The 16,057-nt window shown below is 38.9% G+C and overlaps 1 protein-coding gene across 1 annotated transcript in view; it reads right to left on the reverse strand.

Moving 5' to 3' along the window:
- The window catches only part of grik4 (glutamate receptor, ionotropic, kainate 4), a 441,808-nt gene that overhangs the window by 318,779 nt on the left and 106,972 nt on the right, over window positions 1-16,057 (reverse strand). Inside the window, exon 2 of the mRNA XM_059330837.1 lies at window positions 15,821-15,981. The gene's annotated coding sequence lies outside the window, so the exon portion shown is untranslated. The remainder of the gene's footprint in view (window positions 1-15,820; window positions 15,982-16,057) is intronic.

Raw genomic sequence — 16,057 nt, forward strand, 5'->3', positions numbered from 1 at the left:
CTTAACTTGATCTTTATACCACCCAAGAAACAGCCTTAAAGCCCTATAGAAACACATACACACACACACGCACGCACACACACACACACGGACACACACGCACACACAACCCCATAGTCTCCATAGTCTCTATTTTCACACAGGCTGTGAAAATGGGAGATTTGAAAAAAGGCCATGCCAAAGTGAGAGCAGGCTGAAAACAAAATAGGCCTTTTATGGATGTCCTATTACATGCCTTGCTTCTTTGCCTGGGGCCTCGATCCATCCATCTACAGACTCCACTTTCAGGTGAACAAACTCTCACCAAACTCTTCCCAAAAACATCTGCTCAAAACCCACATCTAGCTATCAACTCACACACAGGTGGGACCTTTAAACCGGGATATCATGAAACAACACATGGCTGATTGTTACCGAGCACACGGAGACACTGTTTAACAATCTTTTCCTCCAGTATCAGATGCAGTAGAACTTGTGGGATAACACACCTTTATTCTATTTCCTCGCTTCTCCCACATCTCACCTCTCTCTTTCACTCACTTACCGAGCTGGAGGAGATAAATGAAATGAGGGTTGGCATGTTCCCTGGACATTTTAATTAGCTAGTCTTTAATTCAGCCTGACCCCCTTTCAACTTTGATCAGCCAGCGGGAGCTCTGATAAGGACCTGTCACTCACGTGCAAACACCGGGGTTATTCAATAGCAAATTGTGTCTCAGCACAGGTAGAGAGCATCTGCAAATGGCAGTCACGGGAGAGCTGTTCACGGCTCAGTGAAAACTAAAAGCCCAATGAGAACGGAAATATGGCGCGTGAGCTGTCCTCATTCATGAAAACTCTCCATTCATTACAGCGTGGATGGTGACAGGCTTGAATACAAATGTACTTCTTGGTTATTAAGAGTTGAGAGGTTTCCGGAGGCTAAATTAATGTGTAGAAGCATTAGCTTAGAGTTCCAAAGGCAAGCATTGTGCTTCCTTTATTCTTGACGTGAGGAGCTTTATCAAACCCAAATGAAAGCAAAAGTAACAATAAAGTACAGAAATTAAACTTTCTGTTGGTACATGATGTTATGAATTTGTACATGAGTTCAGTACGCCTCGTAAATTTAGATTATAATACTTAAGCAAAACTGCTGAATCATGTAAAACCTTAAACTGCACTGCTGACTCTAATTGTTGATTAGGTAGATGACACGTTTGATGTATTTGGCGTAATGGACATTTTTAAAAATGTACTTCATTTTTGAGAAAAGCAGTCTGTTTCCTTATATGTATGTATATGTTTCCTTATAATATATGTCCAATGAGCCATTTTTAATGTTAACATTTGACAAATAAATGACAAAAACATTTTTCTTTTCTTATTGATATCAATTACATTGAACACTGTCACTCCAAAAAGCAGTGGATGTAGCTACTATGACATCACCCACTGGTTTGTGGATGACAGTTTTGAAGCCTCAAATTTGGCATTTTAGCTTTCCCCGTTGCCATCTTGGTTTTTTGGAGCCAGAAGTGACCACTTTAGGTGACCAAAATGGTACAATTGACTTTCACCAACTGAAAAAACACAATGAAAGGGTCAAAGCTTGAACACAGGGGTGTCAAAGTGATCCATGAAAGGGCCATGTGTGGTGGCAGGAGCATATCAAACTCAACTCATTCTCCAGATGGGAGCATGGATTTACAAAATTAATACCATGCTGTATTGACTTGAAACTAGGAATGGGTACCTTTCACATTTGAACCGATACGGTACCGATACCCGATACCTGGGAATCGGTACCGGTACTCAACGGTACCAATTTTCGGTACTTTTGCGTTTGTTTATGTGGTAATAAATGTGTAATAAATAAATTTGTTTAATAATAAAATCAATTTTTTTTTAATTCAACATATTTATTTCTCAAAATATAAACTTTAAAAAATATATCAAAACAATATGAAATCCAGGATGAGCAGTAATTTATTGTTGAGTGAACGTGCATTTTGTAACATGAAGGTTGCAGTGTTATCAAAGAATGCAGAGGAGCGCTCTCAGGTTGCAAGTGCACGAAGGAGAAAAAAAAAAAAGATGGTACCGTTTGATTTTACATGAATCGGTACTCGGTAGTACCGACGGAATTCGGTCGGTACCTACAAAAGTACCGAATTCGGTACCCATCCCTACTTGAAACTAGCAACTGATCCCATATACTTATTAGGAAAATGTTTACTGATGTAAAAAATAAAGTGAGAAGTAGGAACATGTCTCATAGACTTCTATACAATCAGACTTCTCTTTGCAACCAGTGCAGAATGCAGGTTTTAAGCACTTCCGCATCGTCTTCACTTTTCAGATCAGAAGGTTGCTGATGGATACAATACGTATCAAAAGTGAAACGTATGCACCGTTACACCCCTAATACGTAACTAGAGGAGATTACATCAGACACTTTCAGTCACATCAGGCTCTACAGCAGCATAAAACAGTAGATTTAAAATCATTCCTGTGTCACATTAAACCAAGCTAAGGGTCTTTGGAGTACCTGTTTCCTAAAATACCAGCAGAATCCGCTGTATAGCTCTAGATCAGCTCTAGTTTTAACAGTATGCATCTCAGGCATACATGCTCACAGTGTGACAGAAGCAAAGTCGCAAGACAAATCCTCTCACTGCTCTGTGTGCACTAAGCTGGGCCTGGCTTCTGTGTGTGTGTGTGTGTGTGTGTGTGTGCTCCATCCCCCTTTTGGCAAGGAGCACAGCTAACTGAAAGCCCCTGTTCACAGTTGTCTCATTGTATAACACGGACTGTTTCCAATATTACTCTTCAAAAATGTGTTATTAGGGCAAATCATTATTTAACTATCTTGCAGTCATTTCCTAATCCCACACTCCTCTCGAAATGTGTTTTTACGCTGCTGACGATACAGATGGTATTCTCCAGCAAGGCAGCAATTTTCAGGCTTGGGATTAAAGAAGTTAAAGCCAGTGTTAAATAGGCGGTATTACTTCACACACACAAAGCGCACTCAGTGTACCCTTTGGACATCTCAAAAGAGATCTAGACTTAGGACGTGTATCCAATTTTTGGACTCATTAATACCTCTAACCAGCCATAACCAGTCAATTATCAGCAGAATCAAATGAAACGAAGTGGTTTTATCAACTAGACAGAGTGGGACCAGCACCACCAGACAGTCATAATCCAACTCTGACCCCTTCTGCCCCATTATCATTAGATCCGCCAAGCAAAGTGGTCCCATCCATCAGCCAGCTTACCCACTGACAGCAGCCAGTTTCTGTGCGACTGTGACTGGTGGTCCTTCCAATTTGTAAATGGGATCGGAGCGCGTCTACAAAGGCTGAAACAATACCACCCCTCACCACACACGGATGGAGCCAGCTGTCGTATTTAGCCTCTCCACCCGCCGATGCCCTTCATTCTCCTGCTGATCATATCTGGAGATGCTGGCGTGACTTTGCCCACCGCGCTCACTCATCAAACTCCTTCTCTTCCTCTCATACTGTTTCCAATATCTGAGGTATCATGTCTCTCTCACTGCCTCGGTTCCTCTGACAGTGTCCTCTTCTTTCTTTCTCTGAACCCCCTCGCTTTGCTACTTATTATCTCTCATTCTGTTCTGCCGCGCCTCATACCTACGGTCTGAAATTTTCCTCTCACTTGGTCATTCCTTTCTTCTTTATCTTTAATTTCGCCTCTCCTTGAAACTCCTCCATCTCTCCCTGTCCCACTCTCTGTGTCTGATCTCAGACAGAGTACCTGTAGAGGATATTCATTGCCATTCAACAGGCAATATTGGTAGTTCACAGCGAAGCAAGACACGGCCATTGAGTCAACTTACAGAAATACGAGCAGAAGAAGAACTAACAAAACCAGTGAATTATGACAGTAGGTTTGTGCCTCGGAATTTAACCGTGAATCTTTTATACACTTCCTGAGACTAGATAGCAGGAATTACAGTGCACATTCATAAATAACAGTGACGCAACTGGCGGAGAGGACCTCGTGGTTATGTTTCATGGGTTGGGATTTTCCAATTATGCACCGCTGTGCCCCGATAAAGCCCAACAGCAGTTAATAATGCTGACAAAAATCCTTGCTCCATGTTCACAGGCTGCACAACAGGATATACAGTGCAACAGCCAAAGGTGAAGTGTTGAAGAAATGCTGTTTGGTCTCCTTTTCAGCAAAAAGTTATGCATGTATGAAAGAAAGCATACAAAGCTCAAACCATCATGGGGTCTAACCTGCTGTGTTTGGTGTTTTTACACCCACTCTCCTGCTGTGCCATAGAAATAATTCAACAAAATCCAAACTCAAAGCGATGTAAACTGTGGCACAAGCTCTTTTCAATTAAAACATTTGTGCAGCTTCCATTCAACTCTTCTCCCCCCCTAAATTTACACCTAACACTGTATATAAATAATGAACATAGTAATGAACTGCGCATATAAAGCATTGAGTTCAGCGTTATTTCCAACGCCATCTTTGTTTTTTTAAATTGGGAGAGACCATATTTGGACTGGGGAGGAGCGAGGGGTGGATTTATGGCAAAGACTGTATAAATAAGATTTATGGGTGGATCCAGAAATAAACTCTTAACGCTAAAAAAAGGTTCCTTGCTTACCAAAATAACTGAACAGCTAAGTCCTGGACTGTCTTTTAGTACAACCAAATGCTGAACAGGGCATTTTTTAAATGACCTAAATGTGAAAAATAAACTTTCATGAACTGAAAACCCAATGTGAAAGGGTCAAAGCTCTGAGACTAAAATTGTTTCACTTCTCTCTCTTCTTTTCTCTTAGATACCAGTCAATTACAAGGTAGTCACACCCCAAATCATACCCTGCATTTTCATCTATTTTCTTCTAAATGGGACCATTATTTACACAGTTATCATCAAATTATCTTGACGAAGACTTGAAGCTAGCAATTGAGACCATAAACTTGCCACATTAATTTTAAATAGGCAATAAATCAAGTGAGAAGTAGTCTCATTTTGTATTGAGATAGATAGGACCGGACTTCTTTTGCAACCAACATTGTCCACCCCTGTAGGACTTTTGAAAGATTGCAGGCTTAAGGCACTTCCAGGTTTGCTTCAGTGCTCAGACCGGGAGGTTTCAGCCTGATACACACTGACATAATGAATATTTCATTCCCATAACACGGCTGTCTATTGAAACACTAACAGCTCCATACATCTAACTGTTACTTCTGAATATTTACTGGCCAGATGCTGCCACTGAAAAATGCCACAAGCCATCCCAGCATTCGCCCATATGTTGTTCACTTCAATTTGTGTTGGTTTACTATTAATTACAGTGCATTTATCACATAATAAACAAGGTGTTTCACCAACAACAACAACAACAGTATTGGTTCTGTCTACTGTTCTGTTTAGTTAACCAGTTGCTTTCTTTTTTTTTTTTTACATTTTATTTTATTTATTTTTATCCCATTTTTAATTTATTGCATCTTACTGATCTATTGTTTACTACATCTCTTTGTATTGTGTTATGTATTTATTGTTTGTGCAGCACTTTGGAAACCTTGTGTTTGCTAAAATTGTGCTATATAAATAAAGGGGATTGGATTGGATTGGATTCTCTGTACAGTATGTTCAACAACTTTTTAAATGCAAATACATAGAGCTTTGCTGCTATTTCAGAGGTATACTTAAATAAATCATTTTGTCATTCAACTAATCTGTCAGTCAGTGAGTCTCAATAGCAGTTACACTGTCTAATTCATTCTGAGCTCCCTTCATAAGCTGTACTTCACCTTGTAAAAGTCTGCTTCTTAACTCTTTCTAAACCCCCGGATCCCCGCTACGCTTTCTCCCCCATGTATATTCGATGTGCTACACAGCCGAGGCTTACTGTGTGTGAATCATGTATTATCCCTTGTCCTCTGCTCCCGCTCGTACGTCTCTCCTTTCCTCTAATTTCATTTTCCAGTAGGGGCTGTCAGGCATGTGGAAGGACCTGTCTACCACATGGTGTGGCGAGCAATGAACAATTTATATTCTGCCAGTTGGGCCACAATCACACGGCATCTTCACAATTGGCCGCATAAATATTGAGACAACTATTTAAACAGCTCTGATCAAACAGGAGTCAATCAAACAGAAACAATGAACACAAAAGGGGAAAAATGTGTCCGCATGAGAGAGATACAGACAATGAGGCAAGACTGCAGGGATCCACCAACACTGGAGTTTTAAATAACAAACAGGGAGCTGGAGTTGGACACTTCTGCTATGACATAAGCTCATAATGTCTGATAAAAGGGACTAAGCATGGTAATAGCCTTGTCTGTAATATATACAAGTAATACTTATAAAAGAAACAGAAGTGCTTAAAACCCTGTGATCCATCTATAATCCCTTTTTTACACTCTGACCCTCTTTCCTTTATTCTCACTTTTACTTAATTCATCTTCTACATTGTCTAACCTCTTCATGACCCCTTTGCAGCTGCACAATCTTTCTACACTTTTCTTCAACTCTTTTCCCAACAGAACCTGTCAAGCAGGAGAGTTATGAAAATACACCTTGATATTGCACAGAGGCAGAAAGGTATACGATGCTGCTGATATCCTGAGCTCTTCAGCTCCCAGACCAAATCTCCCAGTAACACCACCTTACCCTCTCTGCCCCGAGCTCCAGGGATGCAGGAAGATGTCGTACAAGTCATTTTATGTCCAACAAGTAGGGCTGGACAATAAATCACATTCAAATAGATATTGTGATGGAATAGAACAACATTTTTGTATCGCAAAAGCAGCATTTTTTTAAGCTTAATTCTTAATAATGCTTAACAATCTATCCAAGCAGAGGGTTGGGAAGACACATGCTGTCCCTCTGCACAACATATGACAATGACAGTCGATGAAGAAAATAGCATGTAAAATATCCCGCTACCATGCTTTGATGCTCACAGTACCACCGTGAGAAAATGATCAGGTGCAGTCATCTTGTTTACACTTTAAACATGTGACAATTGAACTGAAAACTGTACAAAGACGATGTATTTTATGTTCAAATTGTTTCCAATAGAGCCCAAACCATATGGGATTTTTGTGCCAATTCTATCAATGATAACTGAGAAAATAAGGAATATGCAATAATAGCTAAATAAACATCATTACTGTTCAGTGTCAGTCAACTGCCGGCTATTAAATAAAAATAATTAAAATTAATAGCTAACACTATTTCTAAATCACACCAAGCAACATTTTCTGCATTATATATTGCAGGGGTGGCCAACCTGTGGCTCCAGAGCCTCATGTGGCTCTTTAGGCGGCCTGCAGGGGCTCCCCGTGGCTGAGACAAAAAAAATGATATACATATTTTTACATTAAAATGTTCATTTATCAATGGTGTAGACCAAAAGCTATTTGTATTCCTCAATTGTAAAATTGTATAGCCTTTTTACAGCATATTAAAAAAGACATTTAAGTCAACTAAAATGTGCTTCATAGCTTACGAAAGTCTCCGGCCCGCGCCTTAACTTTTAAGTTTTGCCAAGTTTAGTTTTGAGTTCCCTGAGATAGACTAGTTTTCAAAATCATATTAATAAATGCTCAATATGACTATTAATAATGTTGGTAGGCTAATTTAGACTTATTAGGCTGTTTAATTTTCATTTTAGGCTCAATATAAGGTTTGCAGCTCCATTCCGCGAACAGTGGCTCTTTAGTTAGTAAAGGTTGCCCACCCCTGATATATTGTGTAAAAAACATTTTCATAACAGCTCAATCGGACAGCATATACATAGATACCAATATGCCTTTGATAGGCCAATATCAGCTGACAATATCTGTCAACCGATATATCTGTCAGGCTCCATTTTCAAATATACATCCTGAATTCTAATTAAATCCATTCTTTTACCCAACTTTTATGGGATCAAGGTTGTATTAGCTGCTCCTCCAGGCTCACAATGATGTAGGTTATCGACAAATTAGAGTGCGTTATTTTTCATAGGTTTCATATGCCTGATATATTACCTTGTTGTCAGAGTAGCATAATGTGTGTTTAGCGGAGGTGTGGTCGAGAGTATGAGTGAAAAATGCCTTCAATGAGAAGAGACAGGTAGGTACATTAAGAACAGAGAGGAAATTATTGCTATAATTTGCAATAAAGCTTTCAAGTGGTAGTGAATGTAAAGTGTACATCTCAGATGATCTATGAATAAATGTTGCAGTTCATTAAGATCAAGAAAGTTATTGTGTGTAGCTTACAAAGTGAAGCTGTTTAGCAGCAAAATGAGCATCAACCATCTGGAAGCTACAGTTAACAAGTTTACCACAAGGCTGCAAACTATCTCCATATTACAGCACTGTACTGACAGAGGGATACTATTATTTTCCAGTATCATTAATGCAAAAAAGAAGGAAGATAGAGGAAAATAAGGAATTTTTTAAAATTGTAATTGCAATATTGGTCTAATAAATCGCAATTGGATTATTATTGTCCCATATCGTTGAACTCGACCAAGAAGCCTGTGAAATGTTCTTCAAAGGAGCAGAAAAGGCCTAATTAGCCTGCTCCACACTGACCATGCGCTTTAATCATACCCCAAATGTTCACAGCCTGCTGCTCCAGGGGTAAACATACAAGAGTCACACACACGCACACACGCACACACACACACACACACACACACAAAATCACATACAGATCACTTGATTTTTGCAGATTTTCCTGCAAGTCATTTCTCATGAAAGCTTCTGCTAATTGATCATTCACTCGCATCTGAATAAATTATCTCCTATTTTAATTTTTTTTAAATGGCTACTCATAACCATCAATGGGAGACGTCATAGTGAGAATCCCCATCAACATTCCATTAGCAACTTTTCAGGAATAATGAGCATCCAGTGTGGTTTAAAGCAACGGAATTACAGTTTACAGTCAGTCTGTCACAGCACAGACACAAGAGAACCCCACAGCCCTATTTATACTGATTTGACAGTGCAATAAAGCACACCATTATAGCAATGATAACTATAAAACAAATCTCTTTTTTGTGAGTCATTTTGCCAATAATTTAATCCTGAAATTATGTACCCACTTAAATAAAATCTAAATTTTAACTGGCTCTGAAGTATCTCTTGAAAATTAGACAGTGAATAAAATTAAACAGGAATAAATAAATAAATCAAAATAATAAAACTGATTCGTAAAAAAACTTTATTTGTGAAATTTCTTGAAAATAATGTCTTAAACATGAAATATTTCCATCCTACAGTTTAAGTCTGCAGAAAATACAATTGTAGATCTAATATATTACATTTTAAGATGGAGACTTTTTTTAGTGAATTTATTGTTTAATTTTCTACATGATGTTTGGAAAAGATTGATTAATACAATTTTGAGAAGATATACACTATCTGTCAAGAATAAATCACATTGTCACAATCATTTCATGGAAAAAGGTAAAAAAAATATTTTATTCCAGCTTTATGAGCGATCGTGTATATATACATATTGGCCCTCATTTATTAAACGAGCGTACAACATAAAGTAAGCGTAAAGTGGCCGCACGATCATTTCTACGCAAGGCTCGGCATTTATCAATTTGGATGTGAGCATAGGGTACGATCAGATCTGCTCTCAGCTCGTGTACGCAAATTTGAGTCAGCGTGAAGTCCACGTCTGAGTCAGAGAATTGTTCTTAGACTACTGTATTGATGCCTGGAGCTGATAATACTCTGCTGTGTTTTGTTTTTTTAATGGTGACAAACCAAAGCATGTTCAGGCTATACTATTTATCATTACAAACCTGATTAAAAATAAATACACCCTGCGACCGTGAAATTCTTTAAACAGATTACTAGCCGAGGCTATTAAATGTTGTTGTCTTCTGCTATTTACCGATATCTGGCTCAGACACCAGAGCGTCAGCGTCTCCTTCACCAGCGGTTCTGCCCGGATAGAAACATTTTCCAATAAACGCTACCACACACTCCTCTGACTGGGACAGAATTCTGACTAAATGTAAAGAAGTGAATAATGTCTATCCATTATAATGATAATAATAATAATAATAATAATAATAATAATAATAATATTTGCATATTATATTTGCTATTAGGCTTAATATATCACAATGTATAAATGAAATGGGCTATTCCAACCTCACTGGGAGTTTAATGGTCTGCTACTCTGCTGACAGCGCCACTGATTTCCTTTTCCCTTTTTATGCTGCCAAACAAAACCAGTTGGTTCATCTGCAGCTGTTGGACGTCAGCGTTTCACATTCTGCCTCTGAGAAATTCTTTTGGAATTGAAAACTTACTCTAAAACATTGTTTACCTCCTTCAACCAAAAAGCTGTGAAAACTTTTAAGTCTGTGCTCCAAATGTAAAATATTCGCTGAACTTGTTTGAGTTTATAACTATAAGTACTTTTATTTCATAAACCTCTGTCGCTGCGAATTTCTGTAAAATGTGTATTTCGCTCTCGTTGTTATTGGTAACAGTGCACTTTGCTAATAAAGCTGACTTTAGGGGGAAAAAATCTTCTTTTTGGCCGTATTGTGCGCCCTTCTGTGTCGTAAACTCTGAAGGCGAGCCATCTGAATCGGGTATATATTAAGGCGTGATATTTAAATGACGCTTGTTTTGAGTCGCCACATTTATCAACATTCTTACGCTGTAATTGGCGAGATACAAACGTTTGATAAATCCCACGTGAACCTTGTCGTAAGATGAAATATACGCTCATATCTGCGCTTGTTTCTGCGCTCGTTTGATGAATGAAGGCCATTGCGTTTCCAGCTATGCTGATGTCATACTGACCTATATTACATTCCTCTTTAATGCAATTATGGTTTACTGGTTTAATGTCAATCATTATCAATCAAAAGGGAAATCACCAACATTATGATTATTTGCTAACATTTTAAGTTCCTAGTTCAAAGAAATTCCCACATATTTCCCTCATTGACTCACATGTTTCTGTTTGAACAGTAATTAGCTGAGCGGCAACATTAAAAGAGGCCAGATGGCATTCAAGCTTGGTTTGGATTGGTGCTGTGGTCAGCTTAGGCATCCCAAACAAGTTCTTCTTTGGCCTCCAGTATACAGTAGCTGTCTGCCAGAGTCCTTGTACCTGTCTGCCTCAGTAATCTGCCAGGGAGCAGACAAACATCAGTGGGCCTTATCTCTGCTTCTCAGAAGCAGCCAGGAAAGGAGGCAGGTGGCCCAACGGCAACGCACACAGGAGCACACTGAGGCCGACTTATGAATCCAGTCAACATGCAAATAAAAACAGCTCATTAAACACACACATACACACACACACACCAAAGCACATAAAAGTTGGAAAGAGGGGACTGAGTTCATCCGACATGCAGGTGAAGAAGAATTTGCTACGGGCAGTGGTGAGAGTAAACAAAGATTATTTCACCAGACCCAGTTCAACATTTCCAGTAAGACTGAGCAGAAGGATTTACCCAGTGGCATTATCGAATGCTGCGGTTGACACACACTGAGGGGCTATAATACACCATCTGCTTCAAAGTGATATTCAATACTTGCATCTCATGCAAGATTGCACATGTGGGCAATGAAATTGAAACCATCTCCTCAAACCACTTTCCTTGAGCCAAAGTCAGTAAAAAGTCAAATTCTGTCAGTAGCAGATTTCACAGGGCACTGCTGCCTCAGAGAAATTCAATGTCTTTACAGCACACTGTGTGTTCTGGCATTTGTATTCACGGTGTACGGGGGCTGCCTGTGGGGGATGTGGTGGCTTAAAAAATATGAAAAGCGTGTTATCCTGCATATGAATATGAATTGGATTTTTCTGTCACTGGCACACTTAAGAGTTTGTAATATGACATAGGCTAAATAAGTAGCATTACTGTCGGAGTGTGTGTGCACACGTGTATATGTGTGTTATAGATATCTTTTGTTACAGTAATTGAAAAGTTTCTACTGGAGACATGTTTTCTATCAGCCTTTGTACACACTGAACATATCTATCTGGTGTAACAGCAGCACTGACACGTGCAATTTGTTAGCTTTCAAATCGATTTGATGTGGATTTAAAAGAGAATTCTGCGCCGACGTGGAAAAGACAAGAATTCACTGTGAAAATCTGAACTCAGAGAAACTAGAATATGTATGCGACCCCGAGCTTCCAACAGTCAGTTTGATTCTATAAAAACATGCTGAGTTGATTGTTGACGGTTTGGGGCAAATCCAGATCTTCTCAGGATCCACCTATAAGCCTCCCGTGATGCGTTCTGAGCTGAACAGAGCACAGCAGGTAGCAGTCGCAGGGAAGCCTCCAGACAGCAACATATCCTGTCCTCCAAGTAAACAGCACTGGCACAAAAAAATACTCTGACACACTCAGTCATTTGCTATAGGGTCCAGTCTGGCACCTTTATCCCAAAATACACAATTTCAGCAGCTTCTGTGAGCTGGTTTTGTCACAAACCAAACAAGTACACATGGGAGAGGTCACAGAGAAAGTACAGAGGGAAAGAGGACAGAAAGCCACTGCATGCTGACATTTTCTGCCTGTTTTATGCTGCAAGAATGTAGAAAAAAAGGTTACATTCAAGTTAACAGAACATTGTCATCTGGAACTTTTGTTTTCTTTGATTGTAGTCTGGGTCAGATTGTTTGAACCACACACAGCCACAAGTCTAGTACAACACACACACACACACACACACACACACACATAGTCATCACATCCTGACAGAAAAACTGCAAAAACCTTCTTAAAATCTCTATTGATTGTTTGAACTAGGAGAAACCAGGTGCTGCTGTAAACTCTTTCTATTGATTCCACCATGAAACACTCCAGAATTTTAAAACCACATGTAGGTTTGACTGAAAATGTCCCTCATTTGCTGACTTTGTTGACAAAAAAAGGTATATTATAACTACAAATAAGTCTGTCTCCGTTGTTGAGAACTCCCTATAAACTATAGTGCTAAAGAGGAGCATTTTGACACTCACAATGGCTGTCACAGAAAAAAGAATAGAAAAAGAATGTAAATGGGGTGCACTTATATAGCGCTTTCATTCAAAGCGCTTTACACCACACACTACGCTCATTCACCCATTCACACACACATTCATACTGGTGGCAGAGGCAACCAGGGCACACTGGTGCCACCTGCCACCATTGGGAATTAATTCACACACCGATGAACTCAGGGAGCAATTTGGGGTTCAGTATCTTGCTCAAGGATACTTAGACATGTAGGCTGCCATGGTCGGGGATCGAACCACCAACCTTCCGATCAGAAGATGACCTCTCTACCAACTGAGCCACTATGTGTAAAGCAACTGGGCGTAGGATTTTCTGCTGGAAATGAGTCACCTTTAAATTGAGAAAATGAGAGAAGGTAAAGGTTTATCTGACTCTTGAGATTATATATATATATATATATATATATATATATATATATGGATGGACAAAAATATATATATGGATGGACAAAAGCCTCTCGACTGAGGAAATCTCAATAAAATAATCCCCTTTCACGCAAACAGTGCTGAATTATAGTCCAGTAAGTAGCTTTTGTTGTCACAAGTAAGTGCTGTAAAAACATTGTGTGATGGTGAACACATTGTGGCGCTCACAGAATGTGTCGCTGCTCAGTTGCTGTGAGATATTTAATTATTTTCTTTCCAACAGGGGACCCAATTTGGCCTTGAAGAAAAGATCTTTTTAGCCATTTAATTACACTGACCACAATCATTTCTGTAGCAGTAAGTACTCCTCAAGCAGCTTAAAGGAAAATTTGACCCTGGAAGCTGTTTTAATGTTACAGTTAAATACATCATCAGCCTGTGATGTTTAGTGTGTTGAGTTGTGTCAAAATCATTCACCTTCTTGTTACATGCTTATTTTTTATTTTTTCCCCCTGCCTCATCTGCTTCTAATTCATTTAGCGTTCCCCTGCATCTTCAAGAATTACTTTGAACAACTCACAGAGAACTTGCCAGTAGTTATTGCATTCACCAATGCTTTTATTTATACAAAATGTGTCTTTGCACCCGGGTGAGAATGACAGCTATTCAGCTCAAACACTCGGTCCTCTCGACAGTGGTGGAATGTAACTAAGAAGATTAACTCAAGTACTGTACTTAATTATAATTTTGAGGTATTTTACTTGAGTATTTCCACATATGTAACTTTATACTTCTACTTCACTACATTTTAGGAGCAAATATTGTACTTTTTACTCCACTACATTGAGCTACTAGACAGCTTTAGTTACAATTCAGGTTAAGATTTGACGTGAATAAATATGATATATTTGAAATTATTATGCATGTTTATAAATTAAACCTCACAACTCTAGTTTCAGGATTAGGGTTTACTTTTAGTTTTTATTTATTATTGACCTATAAACTAGTACTTTATGATTTGTTGTCAAAGGGGCACCTGGTTGCTTGCCTTTGCCACATTGGCTCTCCACCCCTGGTGCAAATAGCATTGTCAGCTACAAACACCTGGGTGCTGTTTAATATTATTATCGATGAAGCAGGCAATGCAGAATACTAATCATGACAGTAACAAGTATTATTGTTTAAAGTGTGTGTTTCCTCGGCTGTTTCTCTCACAAAACTCACAAACACCAGACATTTTTAGATGGCAGCTATACTGAGTTCCAGCATGATGTTTGAGATTTCTGTCATTTCTCATCGTCAAATTAACCTCTTGAACCCAGATATTCCTCTACTGTCATGTCAATATTATCACACAGTACAACACAGTCAAAAATAGATGTTCTCTCTTCCCGCTTCGCATCAGTGATGCTACTGAACGGTTTGATCCTTTTTTAGAGTAACATATTCAAATGTTATACCATGTTTGCAGCATCACATCAAATAAAAGCATGTGGATACCGATGCATTATTTATGCAAATTTATTTTAAATTGGCATATTTGGTATCTTTGCCAAAATAAAAAATAAAATATTTGTTTTAATTAGATTCTAGCTGTGCTGAAAAATGGACTGCATTTATATAGCGCTTTACACTACAGACTGCATTCATTCATCTGTTCACACACATTCATACTTGTGATCGAGGCTATCCTAACGGTGCCACCTGCCACCATTGGGAATGTATGCACACAGTTACATTACACACTTTTTCTCCCTGGCTTTTAATCAAGTTTAAGTGGACATCTTGCAAAAACAAAATTTTATTTAAATTTTAAATTTATTTTTTATTTATTTTATTCTATTGTTGCACTGTGTTTATGTATTTAGTATTTTAGTTTTTACCGTATTTCCTGCAACAGTGATATCTGTACAGCACTTTGGTCAACCCCGGTTGTTTTAAATGTGCTTTATAAATAAAGTTTGACTTGACTTGACTTAGTACCTTGCCCAAGGATACTTCGACATGTGAGCTGCCATGGTCGGGGATCCAACCACCGACCTTCCAATCAGTGGGCGACCGCTCCACCAACTGAGCCACAGCCGCCACCAAAAATATTTGGTAGAGTAGGTTTTCTTAATTTGACCACTGATCTAAAAAATACACTCAATTATGCAAGGTATATCATATCATCAACAGCTGTTATTTTGTATACTCAAATCACTGTAATCAAAAGAAGTTGGATGAATATCTGCCTTACTTCCTTTATTTCTTCCTACATCAAAATATGATGAGGTTTGTGGACATGAATGGCCGAGAGACCTTAGTCTAAACTCATTGTGATTCATTACGGCCTCTCTCTCTCCTTCGCTCTTCTTCATTCTGTCCTTGCGGTCATTGAATAGGGCAGGTGAGTGGCGGCTGATTACCAAACATCTTCTCCTACCTTTGATCTCCTGAGGTGTGGGGCTCTAATCCATCTTGCAGCACAGGAGGCTGTCTGATCTGGGTGGTTGTGGTAGCCACTTAGCTTCTCCTCATCTCACATACACATGTAGTGTGCGCCCCCCCCGGCTCTCGCACAAGTGTGTATATACACACACGGCTCTGCAAGACAGAAAGAAAAATATGTATAAGATTTCTGTGTCAGAGAACACAAAAGGGAATGGTTATATGAGACACA

This window comes from Centropristis striata, chromosome 4 (genome assembly GCF_030273125.1).
Source record: "Centropristis striata isolate RG_2023a ecotype Rhode Island chromosome 4, C.striata_1.0, whole genome shotgun sequence".
Taxonomy (NCBI): domain Eukaryota; kingdom Metazoa; phylum Chordata; class Actinopteri; order Perciformes; family Serranidae; genus Centropristis; species Centropristis striata.